A 16,286-nucleotide genomic window follows, 5' to 3' on the forward strand; every position below is an offset into this window, starting at 1 on the left:
CACGCCTCTTTCAGGTCAAATGACTGCCGCCTCCTTATTAGAGCCAGTGGACAAGGAAGAGTCGGTGGCAGTCTTCAATGTTGATCACGCAGTAGAGTCTGAGAATGTGGCAAAGCCTGCAGCCATCCAGACAGTAGATCTCACCTTTGTCACAGCTGCCAGCGCTGATACCTCCTATGATCTGACATCCTGTTCAGTGCCAGTAGTCCCAATGGTCGAAGACAATTCTGTGATGGCTTCCAATCCAGAACCTTTGTCAGAGGCGGAGGAAGAGTTGGAGCCTGTTGTCGTGTCATCATTCCTTGCTCTCAAGAAAATCTTTGAACAGGAGGATCCCAGACCGAGACAGGAGGTGGCAAAGCTTAAATGTCTGTCAGTCCCCAACCGCCAGGTGATTGTTGAACAGCCGGTCTTCTATGAACAGACACCTTATTCAGAGTCAAGGGTTCTATTGGTCAAGGACAAGTGTGCTGTGACTGCCACTAATGAACCCTTGGTTGAGTCCGAGGAGGCAGCGAAGCCAACAGCTGTGTCGCTGAAAACAGACCCTACCTCTCTTATCGACCCAATTGACGCTGCCTTCCATAAACAGACATCCTGTTCAGAGCCAGGGGAACAAGAGACATCTGCCGGTTCTGAACCCTTGGTGAAGCCTGCAGCCCTAGCAGTCTTGTCAGAGCCAGGGGCCACAGTGGTTGAAATTGAGTCTGCAGCAGCTGTTACCAGTCCAGAACCTTTGGCGAAGATGGACCTTGCTGTTGTGGAGCAAACAGCATTCCTCAAGCTAAAGAACATCTATGAACAGGTACTTCCCAGAGAGACAGAGAAGGTGGAGCAGCTGGAATGTCATTCAGTCCCCAGCCACATTGAACAGTCTCTTGTCTATTCAAAACCAGGGGTCCCAGAGGTCCAGGACGAGTATTTGGTGGATACCTGTCCTGAACTGTCATCAGAGTCAGAGAAGGTGTCTGAGTCTGTGAACATGCAGTTGACAGCCAATCCCAAACCTATCACAACCCCCATCACTGCATTCTATGAACAGACTACCTGTTCAGATCAAGGGGTACCTGTGTTCGAGGAAGTGTCTGCAGCGGCTGCTTGTCCTGAAACCTCAGCAGAGTCCAAGAACATGGTGAAAACTGCAGTTGTGCAGCTGGAAACAGACACTGCCTTCCATGAACAGACACCCTGTTCACAGCCAGACTCAGCAGTTAAGAGTGTGTATGCAGTGGCACCTAGTCCTGTACCTTCAGCAGAGTCCGAGAAGGTGACAAAGCCTGAAGCTATGCAACTGAAAGCAGAACCTACCACTCCTTCCTTTGCTGCTGCCTTATACAATCTGATACCCTGTTCGGAACTAGTGGTCTCAGCGGTCGAGGACAACTATGCAGTGGATGCCATTCCTGAATCCTCTGCGGAGACCGAGTATGTGGCCCAGCCTGAAAACATGCAGCTGGGAGAAGACCCCAACCCTGTCCCCACCCCCATTGATCCTGCTCCACTCTGTTCAGAGCCAGGTGTCACAGTGGTCAAGGATGATTCTGTGGCGGCTCTCAATCCAGAACCTTTGGAAGAGGTGGAACCTGCTCTTGTGGAATCAAAATCTCCATTAATCCACAAGTTCAAGATGTTGCAAGAAACACACTGTTCAGAGCCAGTGGTCGAGGAAGTGGTCGAGGATAAGTCTGAGGCATCTACCAGTCCTGAGACAGCAGAGGTAGTGAAGGTGGAAAAGCCTGTACCCATGCTGCTGAAGGCAGACCCGACCCCTGTCACTGCCCCCATAGCTGTCACCTTCCACGAAACAACACCCTGTTCAGAGCCAGTGGTCTCAGCAGACGAGGACGGGTCTGTGGTGACTGGTAATCCTGAACCCTCAGTGGAGTCTGAGATGGGGGCTAAGCCTGCAAGTGTGCAGATGACAGCAGATCTCTACCCTGTCACCACTCCCATTGTTACTGTATTGTACACACCAACACCCTGGTCAGATCCGTGTGTCACAGCAGTCAAGAATGAGTCTCCAGTTAGTACCAGTCCAGAACCCTTGGCAGAGGCAGAAGAAGAGGCGGAACATGCTGTTTTGCAATCAAAATGTCAAGTCCAGCAGCTCAGGCAGATATATGAAAAGGAGGATCCCAGAGAGAGCGATAAGATGGCAAAGTTCAAATGTCAGTCCGACCTCAAGCTCAAGAGGTGCTTTGAAATAACCTGTTCAGAGACCGAGGTCCCAGCAGTCGAGAATGAGTCTCTGGTAGCTGCCAGTAATGAACTTGTGTTGGAGTCATTTGCGGCAAAGCCTGAAAATGTGCAGCAGACAACAGACCTAAACCCTGTCCATATCCCCACCAGTGCACCATGCTACGAACCAACACCCTCGTCAGAGCCATGGGAATCGGTGGTGGATACCAGTCCAGAACCCTCAGTGGAGACTGGGAAAGAGGTGACACTTGCTGTCACAAAGCCATCAGTCATGAAGCCATCAGTCATCAAGCTCATGAAAATATTTGAAAAAGAGGATAACAGAGATGCAGAGAAGGTGATGAAGTTGAAATCATCAGTCCTCAACCTCAAGACATTCCAGGAGACGCCCTGTTCAGAGTCAGTAGTGTCACTGATCGAGGACAATTCTGTGGCTGCTGCCAGTCCTGAACCCCTAATGGGGTCCTATAAGGCGACTGAGACTGTAAACGTGGAGCTCACAGCAGACTTCAACCCTGCCATTGCCCCCATCACTACTGCATTATGTGAACCAACACCTTGTTCAGATCCAGGGGTCTCAGCAGTTGAGGATGAGTCTGCAGTAAAAGCAGACCCCACCCCTGTCACTGCCTTCGTGAATCTGACACCCTGGTCAAAGCCAGAGGCCCCAACAGTCAAGGATGAGAATGTGTCAGCTGCCAGTTCTGAACTTTTAGCAGAGGCAGAAGAAGAGGAAGAACTTTCTCTCAATCTAAAATGTCAATCAGTCCTCAAGCTCAGGAAATTCTTTGAACAGGAGGATGCTAGACTTTCTAGAGAGAGTGAGAAAGTGGCGACGCTCAAATCAATCCCCAAGCCCAATAAATGCTTTGAAACACCCTGTTCTGAACCAGCAGTTGAGGATAAGTCTGTGGTGGGTGGCAGTGACGAACCTGTGGTGTTGCATGCAAAGCCTACAAACGTGCATTTGAGAGCGGAACCCACCCCTACACCCGGCGCTGATGCCTTCTGTGAATCGACACCCTGGTCTGAGGCAGGGTTCTCATCGGTCGAGGTTGATTCTACATCTAGGCCAGAATCCTTGACGGAGGAGTTGAGACCTGCTGTCATGGGGCCAAAATGTCGACAAACAGTCCTCAATCTCAAGAAGATCTTTGAACACGAGGAACCCCGAGAGAGAGAGACTGTAGCAAAGAACAAATGTCAGTCACTCCCCAAGCTCAGGCAGAAGTCTGCCTGCTATGAACAGACACCCTGTTAAGAGAGCTAGAGGTCCTAGCGGTCAAGGACAACTCTTTGATGAATGCTATGGCCGAGCCTTCAGCCGATCAGAGAAGGTTGCAAAGACTTCAGCTGTGCAGCTGAAACACTGAGCACCCATCAGTGCTGCCTTCTATGAACATGACATGACATCCTGTTTAGAGACTTGGTGTATTAGCGGTCAAGCATTTGTCAGAGACGGCTGCCAGCCTTCGCTGCTGCTTAGGGGTCTTAATAGTAGAGGACGAGCTTGGAAAGGTTTCCACACTTCAGCCCTCAGCAAAGTCAGAGAAGGTGAACAAAGCCTGCATCGATGCACCCCACCCCTGTCAGTGCTGTCATTGCTGCCGCCTTATATGAACAGAGCCAGGGGTGTTCCAGCAGTATTCTGTAAACCAGCTGAATCCGAGAATCAAATTTTACATTTTGCACAATGCAGTCTACAGCTTTGTTGGCAAAATAATAAATACAAATACAATTTAAAAAATAACTGTAAGACCACCTCCCCAAAAAATAACAGCTGTACCTTGGGCAGAATGGGAATCGGGCAATGCACATGGTACTAATGTTACTTTACAGTGCTGACAGTGGGGATTGGCTAAAGTTTTGTAAAGAAAATAATAGTAATTTAAAGTCAGAGAGTGTACAAATTATGTAAAGGGAGGTTGGTCCTCCAAAGTGGTGGTGTGTTCCTGGAAATCACTGGACAGCCTCCTACGAACCTCATATGAAACAACGTCCTGTTCAGAGCCCTGTCTGAGTCTGTGGCAGCTGCCAATTCCAAACTCTTGGCAGAGGCCAGTGATTTTTCAGATTTTTTTTTTAATGAGGTACCTGGGTGGTGTAGAGACATGCATCCTCCCAGATTTGATTCCTGGCAGCAGTGACATCGGCTTGAGTTTCTTTTTTAGAATTGCGGCAATCACCAGACTATAATTGCAGAGAGAGAGACGTACTTAGGCCTAAAGGTCAATATGGGGTTGTTATTGCATCTACATGCATCAAAACAACCAATACTGGCATGAGATTTGAATGTGAATTGGAGGATGCACAAGATAGTCTACACCCGCCCCAGGCCAACAGTGAAGGCTGGAGGAAATTAACCAAAAACAGAGAAACAAAAGTTTCTTACTACTCTATACCCTGTCCAGTCCAACATTGGGGATGTTAATTTTATTTATTTTTCTTTGTTATCTCCCTTTTTTGAGTGGTGCAACCAACTCAACCAACTCTTATAGACAGCTATGTGTGTCTCTGGCTGGCTGGCTGGGCCCCTGGGTGTGTCCCTGTGTCCGAGCACGAAAATAGCTTTTGGTTGGTTTTCACAACCAAGTGTTGAACGCGCACACGCGCGCATGCACACACACACACACACACACACACACACACACACTCAACCGTTTTGGACGCAGGGCGACTCACCGGAATCGGAGACCCCCCGGGGACCCCCACACGGTAACTGTCATTTCTCAACCGTTTGTGACGTGGCTCGCCGGAACTGGGCCGGCATCCTGGCCGCGTTATGTGGGTCTGGAACTTCCATGGACCCCCTGGGGACCCCCACACGGAGTTGCACCACTCACTTCACACGGGTGTGATTTGTTTTTCTTTCTTGGAGGGCCATGTAAACACAAACATTGTCCTAACATAAAATTCCATTGAAAATGAATGGCCTTTTTTGTGTTCGTGTAAACACAAACATTGAAGACAAAGGTGAGGACGCAAATTGTGATTGGCGAGCGCCCCTCACTTCACACGCGTGTGATTTTTTGTGCCAAATCCTGGCTTTTGTGAGAACACTTTTAACAAACATCCATTGGCAGCCAAGTCTATGGACTTTTATGGACGTTTGTTTACAGCAGTTAAACGAACAACGACGTTGTGAGAGATGTCATGTGGCCAATATAAATACATCTTGTGACTGGTTTCGTTTTATACAATAACACTGCATTCATGTCTCATAACATAGATAGATACATAGATACATAGATAGATAGATAGCGGCAGTGAATCTGCAATGAATGTGCCATGCAGTATATGTACCACAGTGGGTGCCCCTCACTTCACACTAGTGCCATTTTTTTATACTGGGGCCTGGGGGGCATCTGGGTGGCATTAAGGTAAAACACCCAAATCTTGCAGAAACCCAGGTTTGATTCCTGGCAGTGCAGTAACTCCAGCTTCTCCTTTTAGTTTTATTGGGGCATTTAAGTGGTGTAGAGCAGGAGTGGGCAACTTTGATGATCACAAAGGGCCACTATAAATTTCCACACTCACTCCAGAGAGCCACTACATTTCCACACTCACTCCAGAGGGTCACTATATTTCCACACTCATTTCAGAGGGCCACTATATTTCCACACTCACTCCAGAGGGCCACTATATTTCCACACTCACTCCAGAGGGCCACTATATGTCCACACTCACTCCAGAGCATTGCCTTATGTCGCCGTATTTTTACTTTTTTCCTAAATTAATGCCCTACTTCGTCATTCTATGTCACACAAAAGTAAAAAGAAGCTCAAAAGGTGTTGCAGTGTGACACGTTTTGAGCTTGTAGATCTGCTATTTTTGCTATTTTTGAACATTTTTATTTAATTTAAAATGCATTTAGTTATAGTTTAACTTTGTGAACAATACATTGGACATAAAACATTTTTATTACAAATGTAATACTAGTCATTTAAAGGACAACTTTCGTTTTCTTCAACCAAGGGTCATGTTTTAGGGTGTTATTAGAGAAAGTAAAAGATGGGTGTTCATTTTTTTTCATGTGCTGCTTTAGCAACTTTGTGCTGTTTTAGCGATTTTTGCTATTTTTGACAGGAGGCGGGGGCATTCGAACATGGGGCCAGATATGTTTTTATTTTTTTACTGGGAACTTCTCCTTTGGTCCACACATTCCTAAGACATGTGAGAATGGTCCGATGAAGAAAAAAAAGTCCATTGTGGGTGTATTGGATTTTTCTCTTATCACACAGGGGGGCAGTCAGCCAGATATTTCGTGAAGCCTCATTTGAAATCGGTAGTTCATATAATGGCCTGTTGTGGCGCTGGACTGGACCCCAAAAGCCCCATAGCTCCATAGAGGCCCATGTATTTTGGCCCAACTTCACCTAGACTGTATTACCTTAATAAACATGGTCATGAATACTTTCTTCTTCCAGTCACTAGTTTAAAGTCTCATTTCTAATGTCATAATATTCTTTTTGGAAAATTATGGTCCCATTAATTAAAAAAATGACCATAAAGAAATAAAACCATCGCGTATGTTCTGAGGGGCGTGGCTACCGTTACAGTCTATGATCGGGATTCCCCTCCCACTCGAGTCAAAATAAAAACCAACGGAGAAGAAGGGGGGAAGTCCCGCCTCGTTGTCTGGGCAGCCAATGGCCAGCTGGTCCAAAACGGAGCCAGCCAATGGCCAGCTGGTACCAAACGGATCTAGAAAGATGGCGACTTACAGTGCAGGAATAACAGGCTTCATTTTACGTCCATGTTAGACCCGGCGAACGCTTTGTCCATATTTTTTACAGTCTATGTTATCACACTATCACTAAAAACATGGGTGAAATTCACCCATGTTTTTAACAGGGATGTGGACAGGGAAACAAATTCATACCTTCTGTCACTCATGATATGAACATATGATACATATTTGTTGTGTACATTTTACACTCCCTCAGAATTAGGGTGGCCACCTGCAAGACCTCAGAAAGGAGGACACTTTTGCGGGGCTCGCTCCCCCGACCCCCCCCCCCCCCCCTCCCAGATCCCCCTGTAGTAGTAGTATTAATACTACTACTATTGCACCTGATTTTCACCACCATCATCTCCAGCATTATGTCCACAGAGAACATATATTTGCTAATTAAATTAACTTTTTTAAATTATAGGGTACCACAAAGGCCATTCATTTTATAATCAATTTATTTTATTTCATGTTTAGATATGTTTTATGTTTAATCTCTTTCTTGTGGGTTTTTTTTATACAGTTTTATGGTCATCGGTGTGGGACATAGAATGATGCCAGTAGCCTATATGTTCACACAGCCTCCCTTTCTTTATGATGTCGAGTTCCTTGCTCCATTGCTCATTAAATGTAGTTTTTCATTTCGGCATATTTGGTTTGTTTATCTCTGCATTAACTATACTAAAGTGATTGTGAGAGCACAACAAACATACCGACCATCCCACTGGCAGTGTTGCCAGGTTTTGGAAGAGAACCAAGCAACCATGTCTATGAAAACAAGCCCAAAAGAAGCCTGACTAGGCTTAGTAGCCTATTATATAAAACAAGCCCAAAGTCGCTTATAATTAAGCGGACATGGCAACACTCTGAACGTCTCCACTACCTCTCTCTTTTTAAGACAGTGTGGCCGGCTCGCTGCGGAGGCGGAGCTGAGCAGCGCTGCGGAGATTTTAATACCCAGGCTGCAGGCAGACGACGTAAATGACAGACTATGACAGTAAATGACACAAGCACTGTAGGCCTATATCACAAAAAACCGGACAATTATGTGTCCGGCCAGAGGTTGAGGTGGGAGGAGGACAGGTGGGTCTAAAACCGGACTGTCCGGCGTGAAACCGGACGTCTGGCCACCCTAATGTGGGTGCACAATTTCACGGAAATCACGCGATGTGTTCATGATTTGCAGCATTTTGTTTGAAACTGAGCACTCCTGTGAACATTTGCAGCATTTTGTTTGAAACTGAGCACTCCTGTGAACTTTGGAAGCCAATGTTAACCAATCAGGATGGAGTCTGAGAAATGTGAAAGACCGGTTTGGTTGAATGGCTCTAGAGAGACTGTGTACCAATTTCAATTTGCGTGATGTTTGGACAAAATCTGTAGGTGTACTGTGCAAAAACTTGTTTTGCACAAAGCGGCCTCCTGGTGGCGCTATAACAGGCCGTTGTGGAAAGTTTGGGGCAGAGGTTCATCGTTGGCATCCAGGGAGTGTGTGTGCAAAATTTGGCATCGACCGGGTTAACGGTGGCCGAGATTAGCTGCTCACGGACGGACGGACGGACGGACGGACGGAGTGCAAAACATACTCTAGTCTCTCCCCCCATGCCTTCGGCCTGGTGGAGACAATAAGTAATAATAAGTTTCATGATCTGGTTATTTCTAACACTGATAATGACTCACATGCTGTCAAACAAGTCTGAGCAGCACATCCTGTACCTAGAAACTGGGCTAGGATGATAGAGGGAAAGAGGGGTTGGTGAGTGGAATGTCACCCTAGAGTAGACGGATGATGTCACCCTAGAGTAGACGGATGCTGTCATGTTCAGGCATGTGCACAGCTAGAGCCCAGTATTCACTTTTCCCAGTTCAGTTATGGTGAATAATAATGAAATGGATATTGACAATGTATGTGCATGCGCGTGCACGTGTGTGTGTGTGTGTGTGTGTGTGTGTGTGTGTGTGTGTGTGTGTGTGTGTGTGTGTGTGTGTGTGTGTGTGTGTGTGTGTGTGTGTGTGTGTGTGTGTGTGTGTGTGTGTGTGTGTGTGTGCGTTCGACGTGAGTGCGTAAGGGCAACTTACGGGCACTAATCATATTTAACATGAATTAAAAACATGATTAAAAGATAACTTAAATCTTAAAAACTTCAATATGTAGGCTAACTGAGTGAATGTGTAAAGAGACAAATCACAATTCATGTATTGGGAGAATCTTTTTTATCTAACAGTATTTTTTTTTTTTTTTTTTTTACAGGCTGGCATCCAGCTCTATGTACATTGTCATCATCACATGCAAGCTGAGATTAATTTGCTCACCCTGATCTTTCACACTACTACTAGTACTAAAGTCATGCTTTTTGCATTGGGAAGGCTGCTGTCTTGCAGGTGCAGCTAATGGCCTGTAAGAGTCGCTGTGGAGCTGGTGGTCAGCTCAGGACAGGGACAAGCTCCCCATCACTCTTTAATCTACAGGCTGGCAGTAGTTCATCTATGGTTCCCTTACAGATGTCATTATAGACATTAGAGTCATATGGACCGAGGCATCCTGCATCAGGCATCCCTAATCAAATATTGGGAGCTTATCTTTCAGTGTCTGGATATTTCTTAATTTCTCTACCCTGTACCTGAATCCATTTTGTTTGGATGAGCACACCAGCTCTCATTTCTTCCAGCCATTCCTCTTACCAATGAAGATTGGCTATGTTCTGTGCTCATCATCAGTGGCCAAGCAAAGAGGTACCGTGCTGTTATGTTGTTTGCTCGAAGCACAGATGATTGTGTGTGCTGCTTATTCACAGTTAACACAGATACAGTTTATGTAATTGTCATAGTTTTGTCTTTTTATATTACAACAGCCACTGTTCTGAAAGTAAAGGCAGAAATATTGACACATTTGACAGTTTCCTTCACATCACACTCAAACACATCATTCCCATTCAGGGCCGATCCATCTTGAGTCCATGGGTTGACTCAATCCTGAAGGCCTTTTTGGTCAAGTAGAGCAATTTTAAAAAACAGACAAAAACATCTCATCCACCGTCCAATCATGCTCAGGTTTGCTGGTTTGAATGTGAACCTCAACGAATCAGTGTGGGCTGTGCAGGTGAAAGCAATCCAGCCTAACTGCACAAATCTGTTTTAAATGGAACTTGTTTTATTCTCTCACCACTTTCGTCTTCTCCAGTCTCTTCTTCAGCTGCATTTGAAAGAGCCACTGTCTGTTGCACCAGTTTGTTTCAATCCTCCTGCATTCATAAACGATAGTGATGAAGGCCCCTGTTAGAGGAACAAGGAAAATGAAACAACCAAAGAAGATGAGAGCAAGGGCTCACTCCACTGTCATCTACAGAGCTATAAAAGAGGTCAGTACAGTGCCATTCTTCAGCAAAGATTTTAAAGCTTGTTTAAAATCTATATGAATTGCATCACGACACATTGCATTGTAGATGGGCTATTTTAGAAGAAATATAACTGACCTTTTTTTAAATGGGGTATTTTGTTGTGTGGTACATGAAAATTATATAGCCTAATTTGAATCCAACTATAAAACAAGTGTATTTATCATTGTACATTTTCAACACATTATGTGAAATGTCTCCTCTACAGGGCTTTTCTGATGCGACTGGAAGAGTCTCCCTGGCAGGCCAATGTGGCTGTCCAAAACCTAAAAGGATTCTGCTTCAAGTGGTGGGTCTGAGGCTTCCCGGCCGTCTAAGACCAACAGGCACAGACTCATCACTCCACAAGGGTGACACTGTGACACTGGTGAAACGGAGGCTAACATCCAGGCCTGCAGAATGAACACTCCAACCTGAACATTTAAACTTTTTACATTATTAAAGATGTATTTTCTTATGTAAATGTTTGTTATGTGTATTAAAATGTATTTTAATTAACAATTTACTCATTACTCTGTCTCCATTCATGGCAAAGTAGCTAGGCTCTTAAACGCTGAACTGAAAGTATGTAGCTTTGGGACATGCCAAGTTGTTGACCATACTGTAGAATCATCAGTGTTTTAGTTGTTTGAAAAGTATCCTAAGGCCCAAACCACACTAGTTGCAACTCCTTGCAACAAAACCGTTTTAAGGTATGTCACACCAATGCAACTAAATTTAGTTCCGAGTTGTGTGGTGAAGCAGAGAACGACATTACACCAGGCAGTAGGTATCAAGTATTATACAGAAAATATACACGTAGAGAATATATGTACACATGGCGTGAACAGAATATGAGACCTGGAGAATGGAATTGAGTAGGAAAAGTGCATCTTTGTATCATTGTGCACAACTGCACATGACGTCTATTAGTAGTTGATGGTCATTGTATCAGATTAGTGATTCATTCAACACATGCATGTATTGGGTCAAGCAGAGAAATGTCAGTCCTATAATGGGATGCTTGTGGTGCAACATCCACCACTGCTATACAAAGAACCTACTTGGACTTTAACTCAAGCAACAAAACTATACACAGCTGTGCAGTGTGGGGGAAATGCATTCATCAGAGGTTTTATTTATATATCCAGTTATGTGTAATGGGAACCTGAACCCCAATGGTTCTCACTATGGGGTCCTCCTGGGTTCCTTGGATATTGCAAGTTTTGGACCAACAGTATCACATGGGGTCCATTGTGTGGCCTAATATAAAACTGGGGTTCCTTGAAATTAAGGATAAGCTGGTGTTGTGTAGACTAGTCTAGGCCCTAGACTCTAGGGGACAAAACTAGCATACATTAGTCATGAATGAATTTTACAAAATTACAGCCCATGATTAAGGTGCTGTGATATTTTGGTTAAAATAACGTTTTTCTTTTAACTGCTCTAGCCTATATTTTGTTATAGTGTTTGTTCAGTTGCGTCCCTCCCATCTCCAACGCTTTAGTAAAGAGAAAATACATTTCCAGGTGGTTCAGTCAAGATCGAGAGAACCCCCACTGACATTTTTCCAGTCATTTTATTTTTGTTTAGTTTGCACCAAAATAACTAGTGAGTAGTAGTGACTGTGTGTGTGTGTGTGTGTGTGTGTGTGTGTGTGTGTGTGTGTGTGTGTGTGTGTGCGCGCAACGTGCATGCATAAGGGCAATTTACGGCCACTAATCATATTTAACATAAATTGATTGATTAAAAGATAACTTAAATCTTAAAAACTTAAATATGTAGGCTAACTGAGTGAATGTGTAAAGAGACAAATCACAATAGGCCTACATGTATTGGGAGAATCTTTTTTATCTACCGGTAATTTATTTTATTTTTTACAGGCTGGCATCCAGCTCTATGTACATTGTCATCATCACATGCAAACTGAGATTAATTAGCTCACCCTGATCTTTCACACTACTACTAAAGTCATGCTTTTTGCATTGGGCAGGCTGCTGCAGTGTGTCTTGCAGGTGCAGCTAATGACCTGTAAGAGTCGCTGTGGAGCTGGTGGTCAGTTCAGGACAGGGACAAGCTCCCCATCACTCTTTAATCTACAGGCTGGCAGTAGTTCATCTATGGTTCCCTTACAGATGTCATTATAGACATTAGAGTCATATGGACCGAGGCATCCTGCATCAGGCATCCTTAATCAAATATTGGGAGCTTATCTTTCAGTGTCTGGATATTTGTTAATTTCTCTACCCTGTAGGCCTACCTGAATCCATTTTGTTTGGATGAGCACACCAGCTCTCATTTCTTCCAGCCATTCCTCTTACCAATGAAGATTGGCTATGCTCTGTACTCATCATCAGTGCCAAGCAAAGAGTGATATTATGTTGTTTGCTCGAAGCACAGATGATTGTGTGCTGCTTATTCACAGTTAACACAGATACAGTTTATTTACTGAAATTGATGTTGTGACAATTAATCTCTCAATAATTCAGGTAGAATTCGTGTCACTGTTCTGAAAGTAAAAGGCAGAAATATTGACAGTTTCCTTCACACACACTCAAACACATAATTCCCATTCAGGGCCGATCCATCCTGAGTCCAATCCATGGGTTGACTCAATCCTGAAGGCCTTTTTGGTCAAGTAGAGCAATAAAAAACCCAGATAAAAACATCTCATCCACCGTCCAATCATGCTCAGGTTTGCTGGTTTGAATGTGAACCCCAACGAATCAGTGTGGGCCGTGCAGGTGAAAGCAATCCAGCCTAACTGCACAAATCTGTTTTAAATGGAACTTGTTTTATTCTCTCACCACTTTCTTCTTCTCCAGCTGCATTTGAAAGAGCCACGTCTGTTGCACCAGTTTGTTTCAATCCTCCTGCATTTACAAACGATAGAGTGATGAAGGCCCCTGTTAGAGGAACAAGAAAAATGAAACAACCAAAGAAAATGAGAGCAAGGGCTCACTCCACCTTCATCTACAGAGCTATAAAAGAGGTCAGTAGTGCCATTCTTCAGCAAAGATTTGAAAGCTTATTTAAAATCTATATTAATTGCATCACAACACATTGCATTGTAGATGCTTTTTTTATGGGGTATTTTGTTGCGTGGTACATGAACTAATTTGAATCCCACTATAAAACAAGTGCATTTATCATTGTACATTTACAACACATTATGTGAAATGTCTCTTCTACAGGGCGGTTCTGATGGGACTGGAAGAGTCTCCCTGGCAGGCCAATGTGGCTGTCCAAAAAGGTTTCTGCTTCAAGTGGTGGCCCTGGAGGCTTCCCGGCTGTCTAAGACCAACAGGCACAGAATCATCACTCCACAGGGGATCCATATGGCTGTGACACTGGTGAAACGGAGGCTAACATCCAGGCCTGCAGCATGAAAACTCCAACCTGAACATTTTAACTGTTTTATATTATTATAGCTGTATTTTCTTATGTAAATGTTTATGTTATGTGTATTAAAATGTATTTTAATTAACAATTTACTCATTACTCTATTCATGGCAAAGTATAGGATTCCGCTTAAACACTTGAACTGAAAGTATGTAGTTTGGGAACATGCCAAGTTGTTGACCATACTGTAGAATCATCAGTGTTTTTAGTTGTTTGACAAGTATCCTAAGGAACAAACCATCACTAGTCGCAACTTCTTGCAACAAAACCGTTTTAAGGCATGTCACACCAATCTTGCAACTACATTTAGTTGCATGTTGCGTGGTGAATCATTGGTGTGGTTTGGGCCTAAAGTCCTAACTACACCATAGGGTCTTGCAACTACTTGCAACCATTATTCCCAATGGCCGTTGCAAGGAGTTGCAACATGGCACCTGACCACTGCTATACGAAGAACCTACTTGGACTTTAACTCGAGGAACAAAACTACACAACTGTGGGGGAAATGCATTCAGAGGTTTAATGCTGTGCAATTTTTATATCCAGTTATATAGTGATAGTGTAATGGGAACCTGAACCCCAGGTTCTCACTGTGGGGTCCTCCTGGCTTCCTTGGAGGATAGCCTATTGTTTTGGACCAACAGTATCACATGGGGTCCATTGTGTGGCCTAATATAAAACTGGGGTTCCTTAATTTAAATTAAGGATAACTGGTGTACTAGAGGACAAAACTAGCATACATTAGTCTAATAGTCATGAATAAAGTCTACAAAATCACAGCCCATGATTAAGGTGCTAAATATTTTTCTGTTAACTGCTCTAGCCTATATTTTGTTATCCGTGTTTGTTCAGTTGCAGTTAGGGTGGCCACCTGCAAGACCTCAGAAAGGAGGACACTTTTGCGGGGCTCGCTCCCCCGACCCCCCCCCCCCCCCCCCCTCCCAGATCCCCCTGTAGTAGTAGTATTAATACTACTACTATTGCACCTGATTTTCACCACCATCATCTCCAGCATTATGTCCACAGAGAACATATATTTGCTAATTAAATTAACTTTTTTAAATTATAGGGTACCACAAAGGCCATTCATTTTATAATCAATTTATTTTATTTCATGTTTAGATATGTTTTATGTTTAATCTCTTTCTTGTGGGTTTTTTTTTATACAGTTTTATGGTCATCGGTGTGGGACATAGAATGATGCCAGTAGCCTATATGTTCACACAGCCTCCCTTTCTTTATGATGTCGAGTTCCTTGCTCCATTGCTCATTAAATGTAGTTTTTCATTTCGGCATATTTGGTTTGTTTATCTCTGCATTAACTATACTAAAGTGATTGTGAGAGCACAACAAACATACCGACCATCCCACTGGCAGTGTTGCCAGGTTTTGGAAGAGAACCAAGCAACCATGTCTATGAAAACAAGCCCAAAAGAAGCCTGACTAGGCTTAGTAGCCTATTATATAAAACAAGCCCAAAGTCGCTTATAATTAAGCGGACATGGCAACACTCTGAACGTCTCCACTACCTCTCTCTTTTTAAGACAGTGTGGCCGGCTCGCTGCGGAGGCGGAGCTGAGCAGCGCTGCGGAGATTTTAATACCCAGGCTGCAGGCAGACGACGTAAATGACAGACTATGACAGTAAATGACACAAGCACTGTATATCACAAAAAACCGGACAATTATGTGTCCGGCCAGAGGTTGAGGTGGGAGGAGGACAGGTGGGTCTAAAACCGGACTGTCCGGCGTGAAACCGGACGTCTGGCCACCCTACTATATGTCCACACTCACTCCAGAGCATTGCCTTATGTCTCCGTATTTTTACTTTTTTCCTAAATTAATGCCCTACTTTGTCATTCTATGTCACACAAAAGTAAAAAGAAGCTCAAAAGGTGTTGCAGTGTGGCACGTTTTGAGCTTGTAGATCTCCTATTTTTGCTATTTTTTAACATTTTTATTTAATTTAAAATGCATTTAGTTATACTTAGTGTGAACTTACTTTGTGAACAATACATTGGACATAAAACATTTTTATTACAAATGTAATACTAGTCATTTAAAGGACAACTTTCATTTTTTTCAACCAAGGGTCATGTTTTAGGGTGTTATTAGAGAAAGTAAAAGATGGGTGTTCATTTTTTTTCATGTGCTGCTTTAGCAACTTTGTGCTGTTTTAGCGATTTTTGCTATTTTTGACAGGAGGCGGGGGCATTCGAACATGGGGCCAGATATGTTTTTATTTTTTTACTGGGAACTTCTCCTTTGGTCCACACATTCCTAAGACATGTGAGAATGGTCCGATGAAGAAAAAAAGTCCATTGTGGGTGTATTGGATTTTTCTCTTATCACACTATCACTAAAAACATGGGTGAAATTCACCCGAACACCTGCCTGTAGAAAAGAACAGGGATGTGGACAGGGAAACAAATTCATACCTTCTGTCACTCATGATATGAACATATGATACATTTTGTGTACATTTGTGTACATTTTACACTCCCTCAGAATCTATCTCTGAGTAGAAGGCATAGGCTATAACAGAGCGGGTAATGCTTGTTAAATATTTTTGAATGAACA

Source organism: Protomyctophum parallelum, assembly GCF_964188405.1.
Source record: "Protomyctophum parallelum genome assembly, chromosome: 18".
Classification (NCBI taxonomy): Eukaryota; Metazoa; Chordata; class Actinopteri; order Myctophiformes; family Myctophidae; genus Protomyctophum; species Protomyctophum parallelum.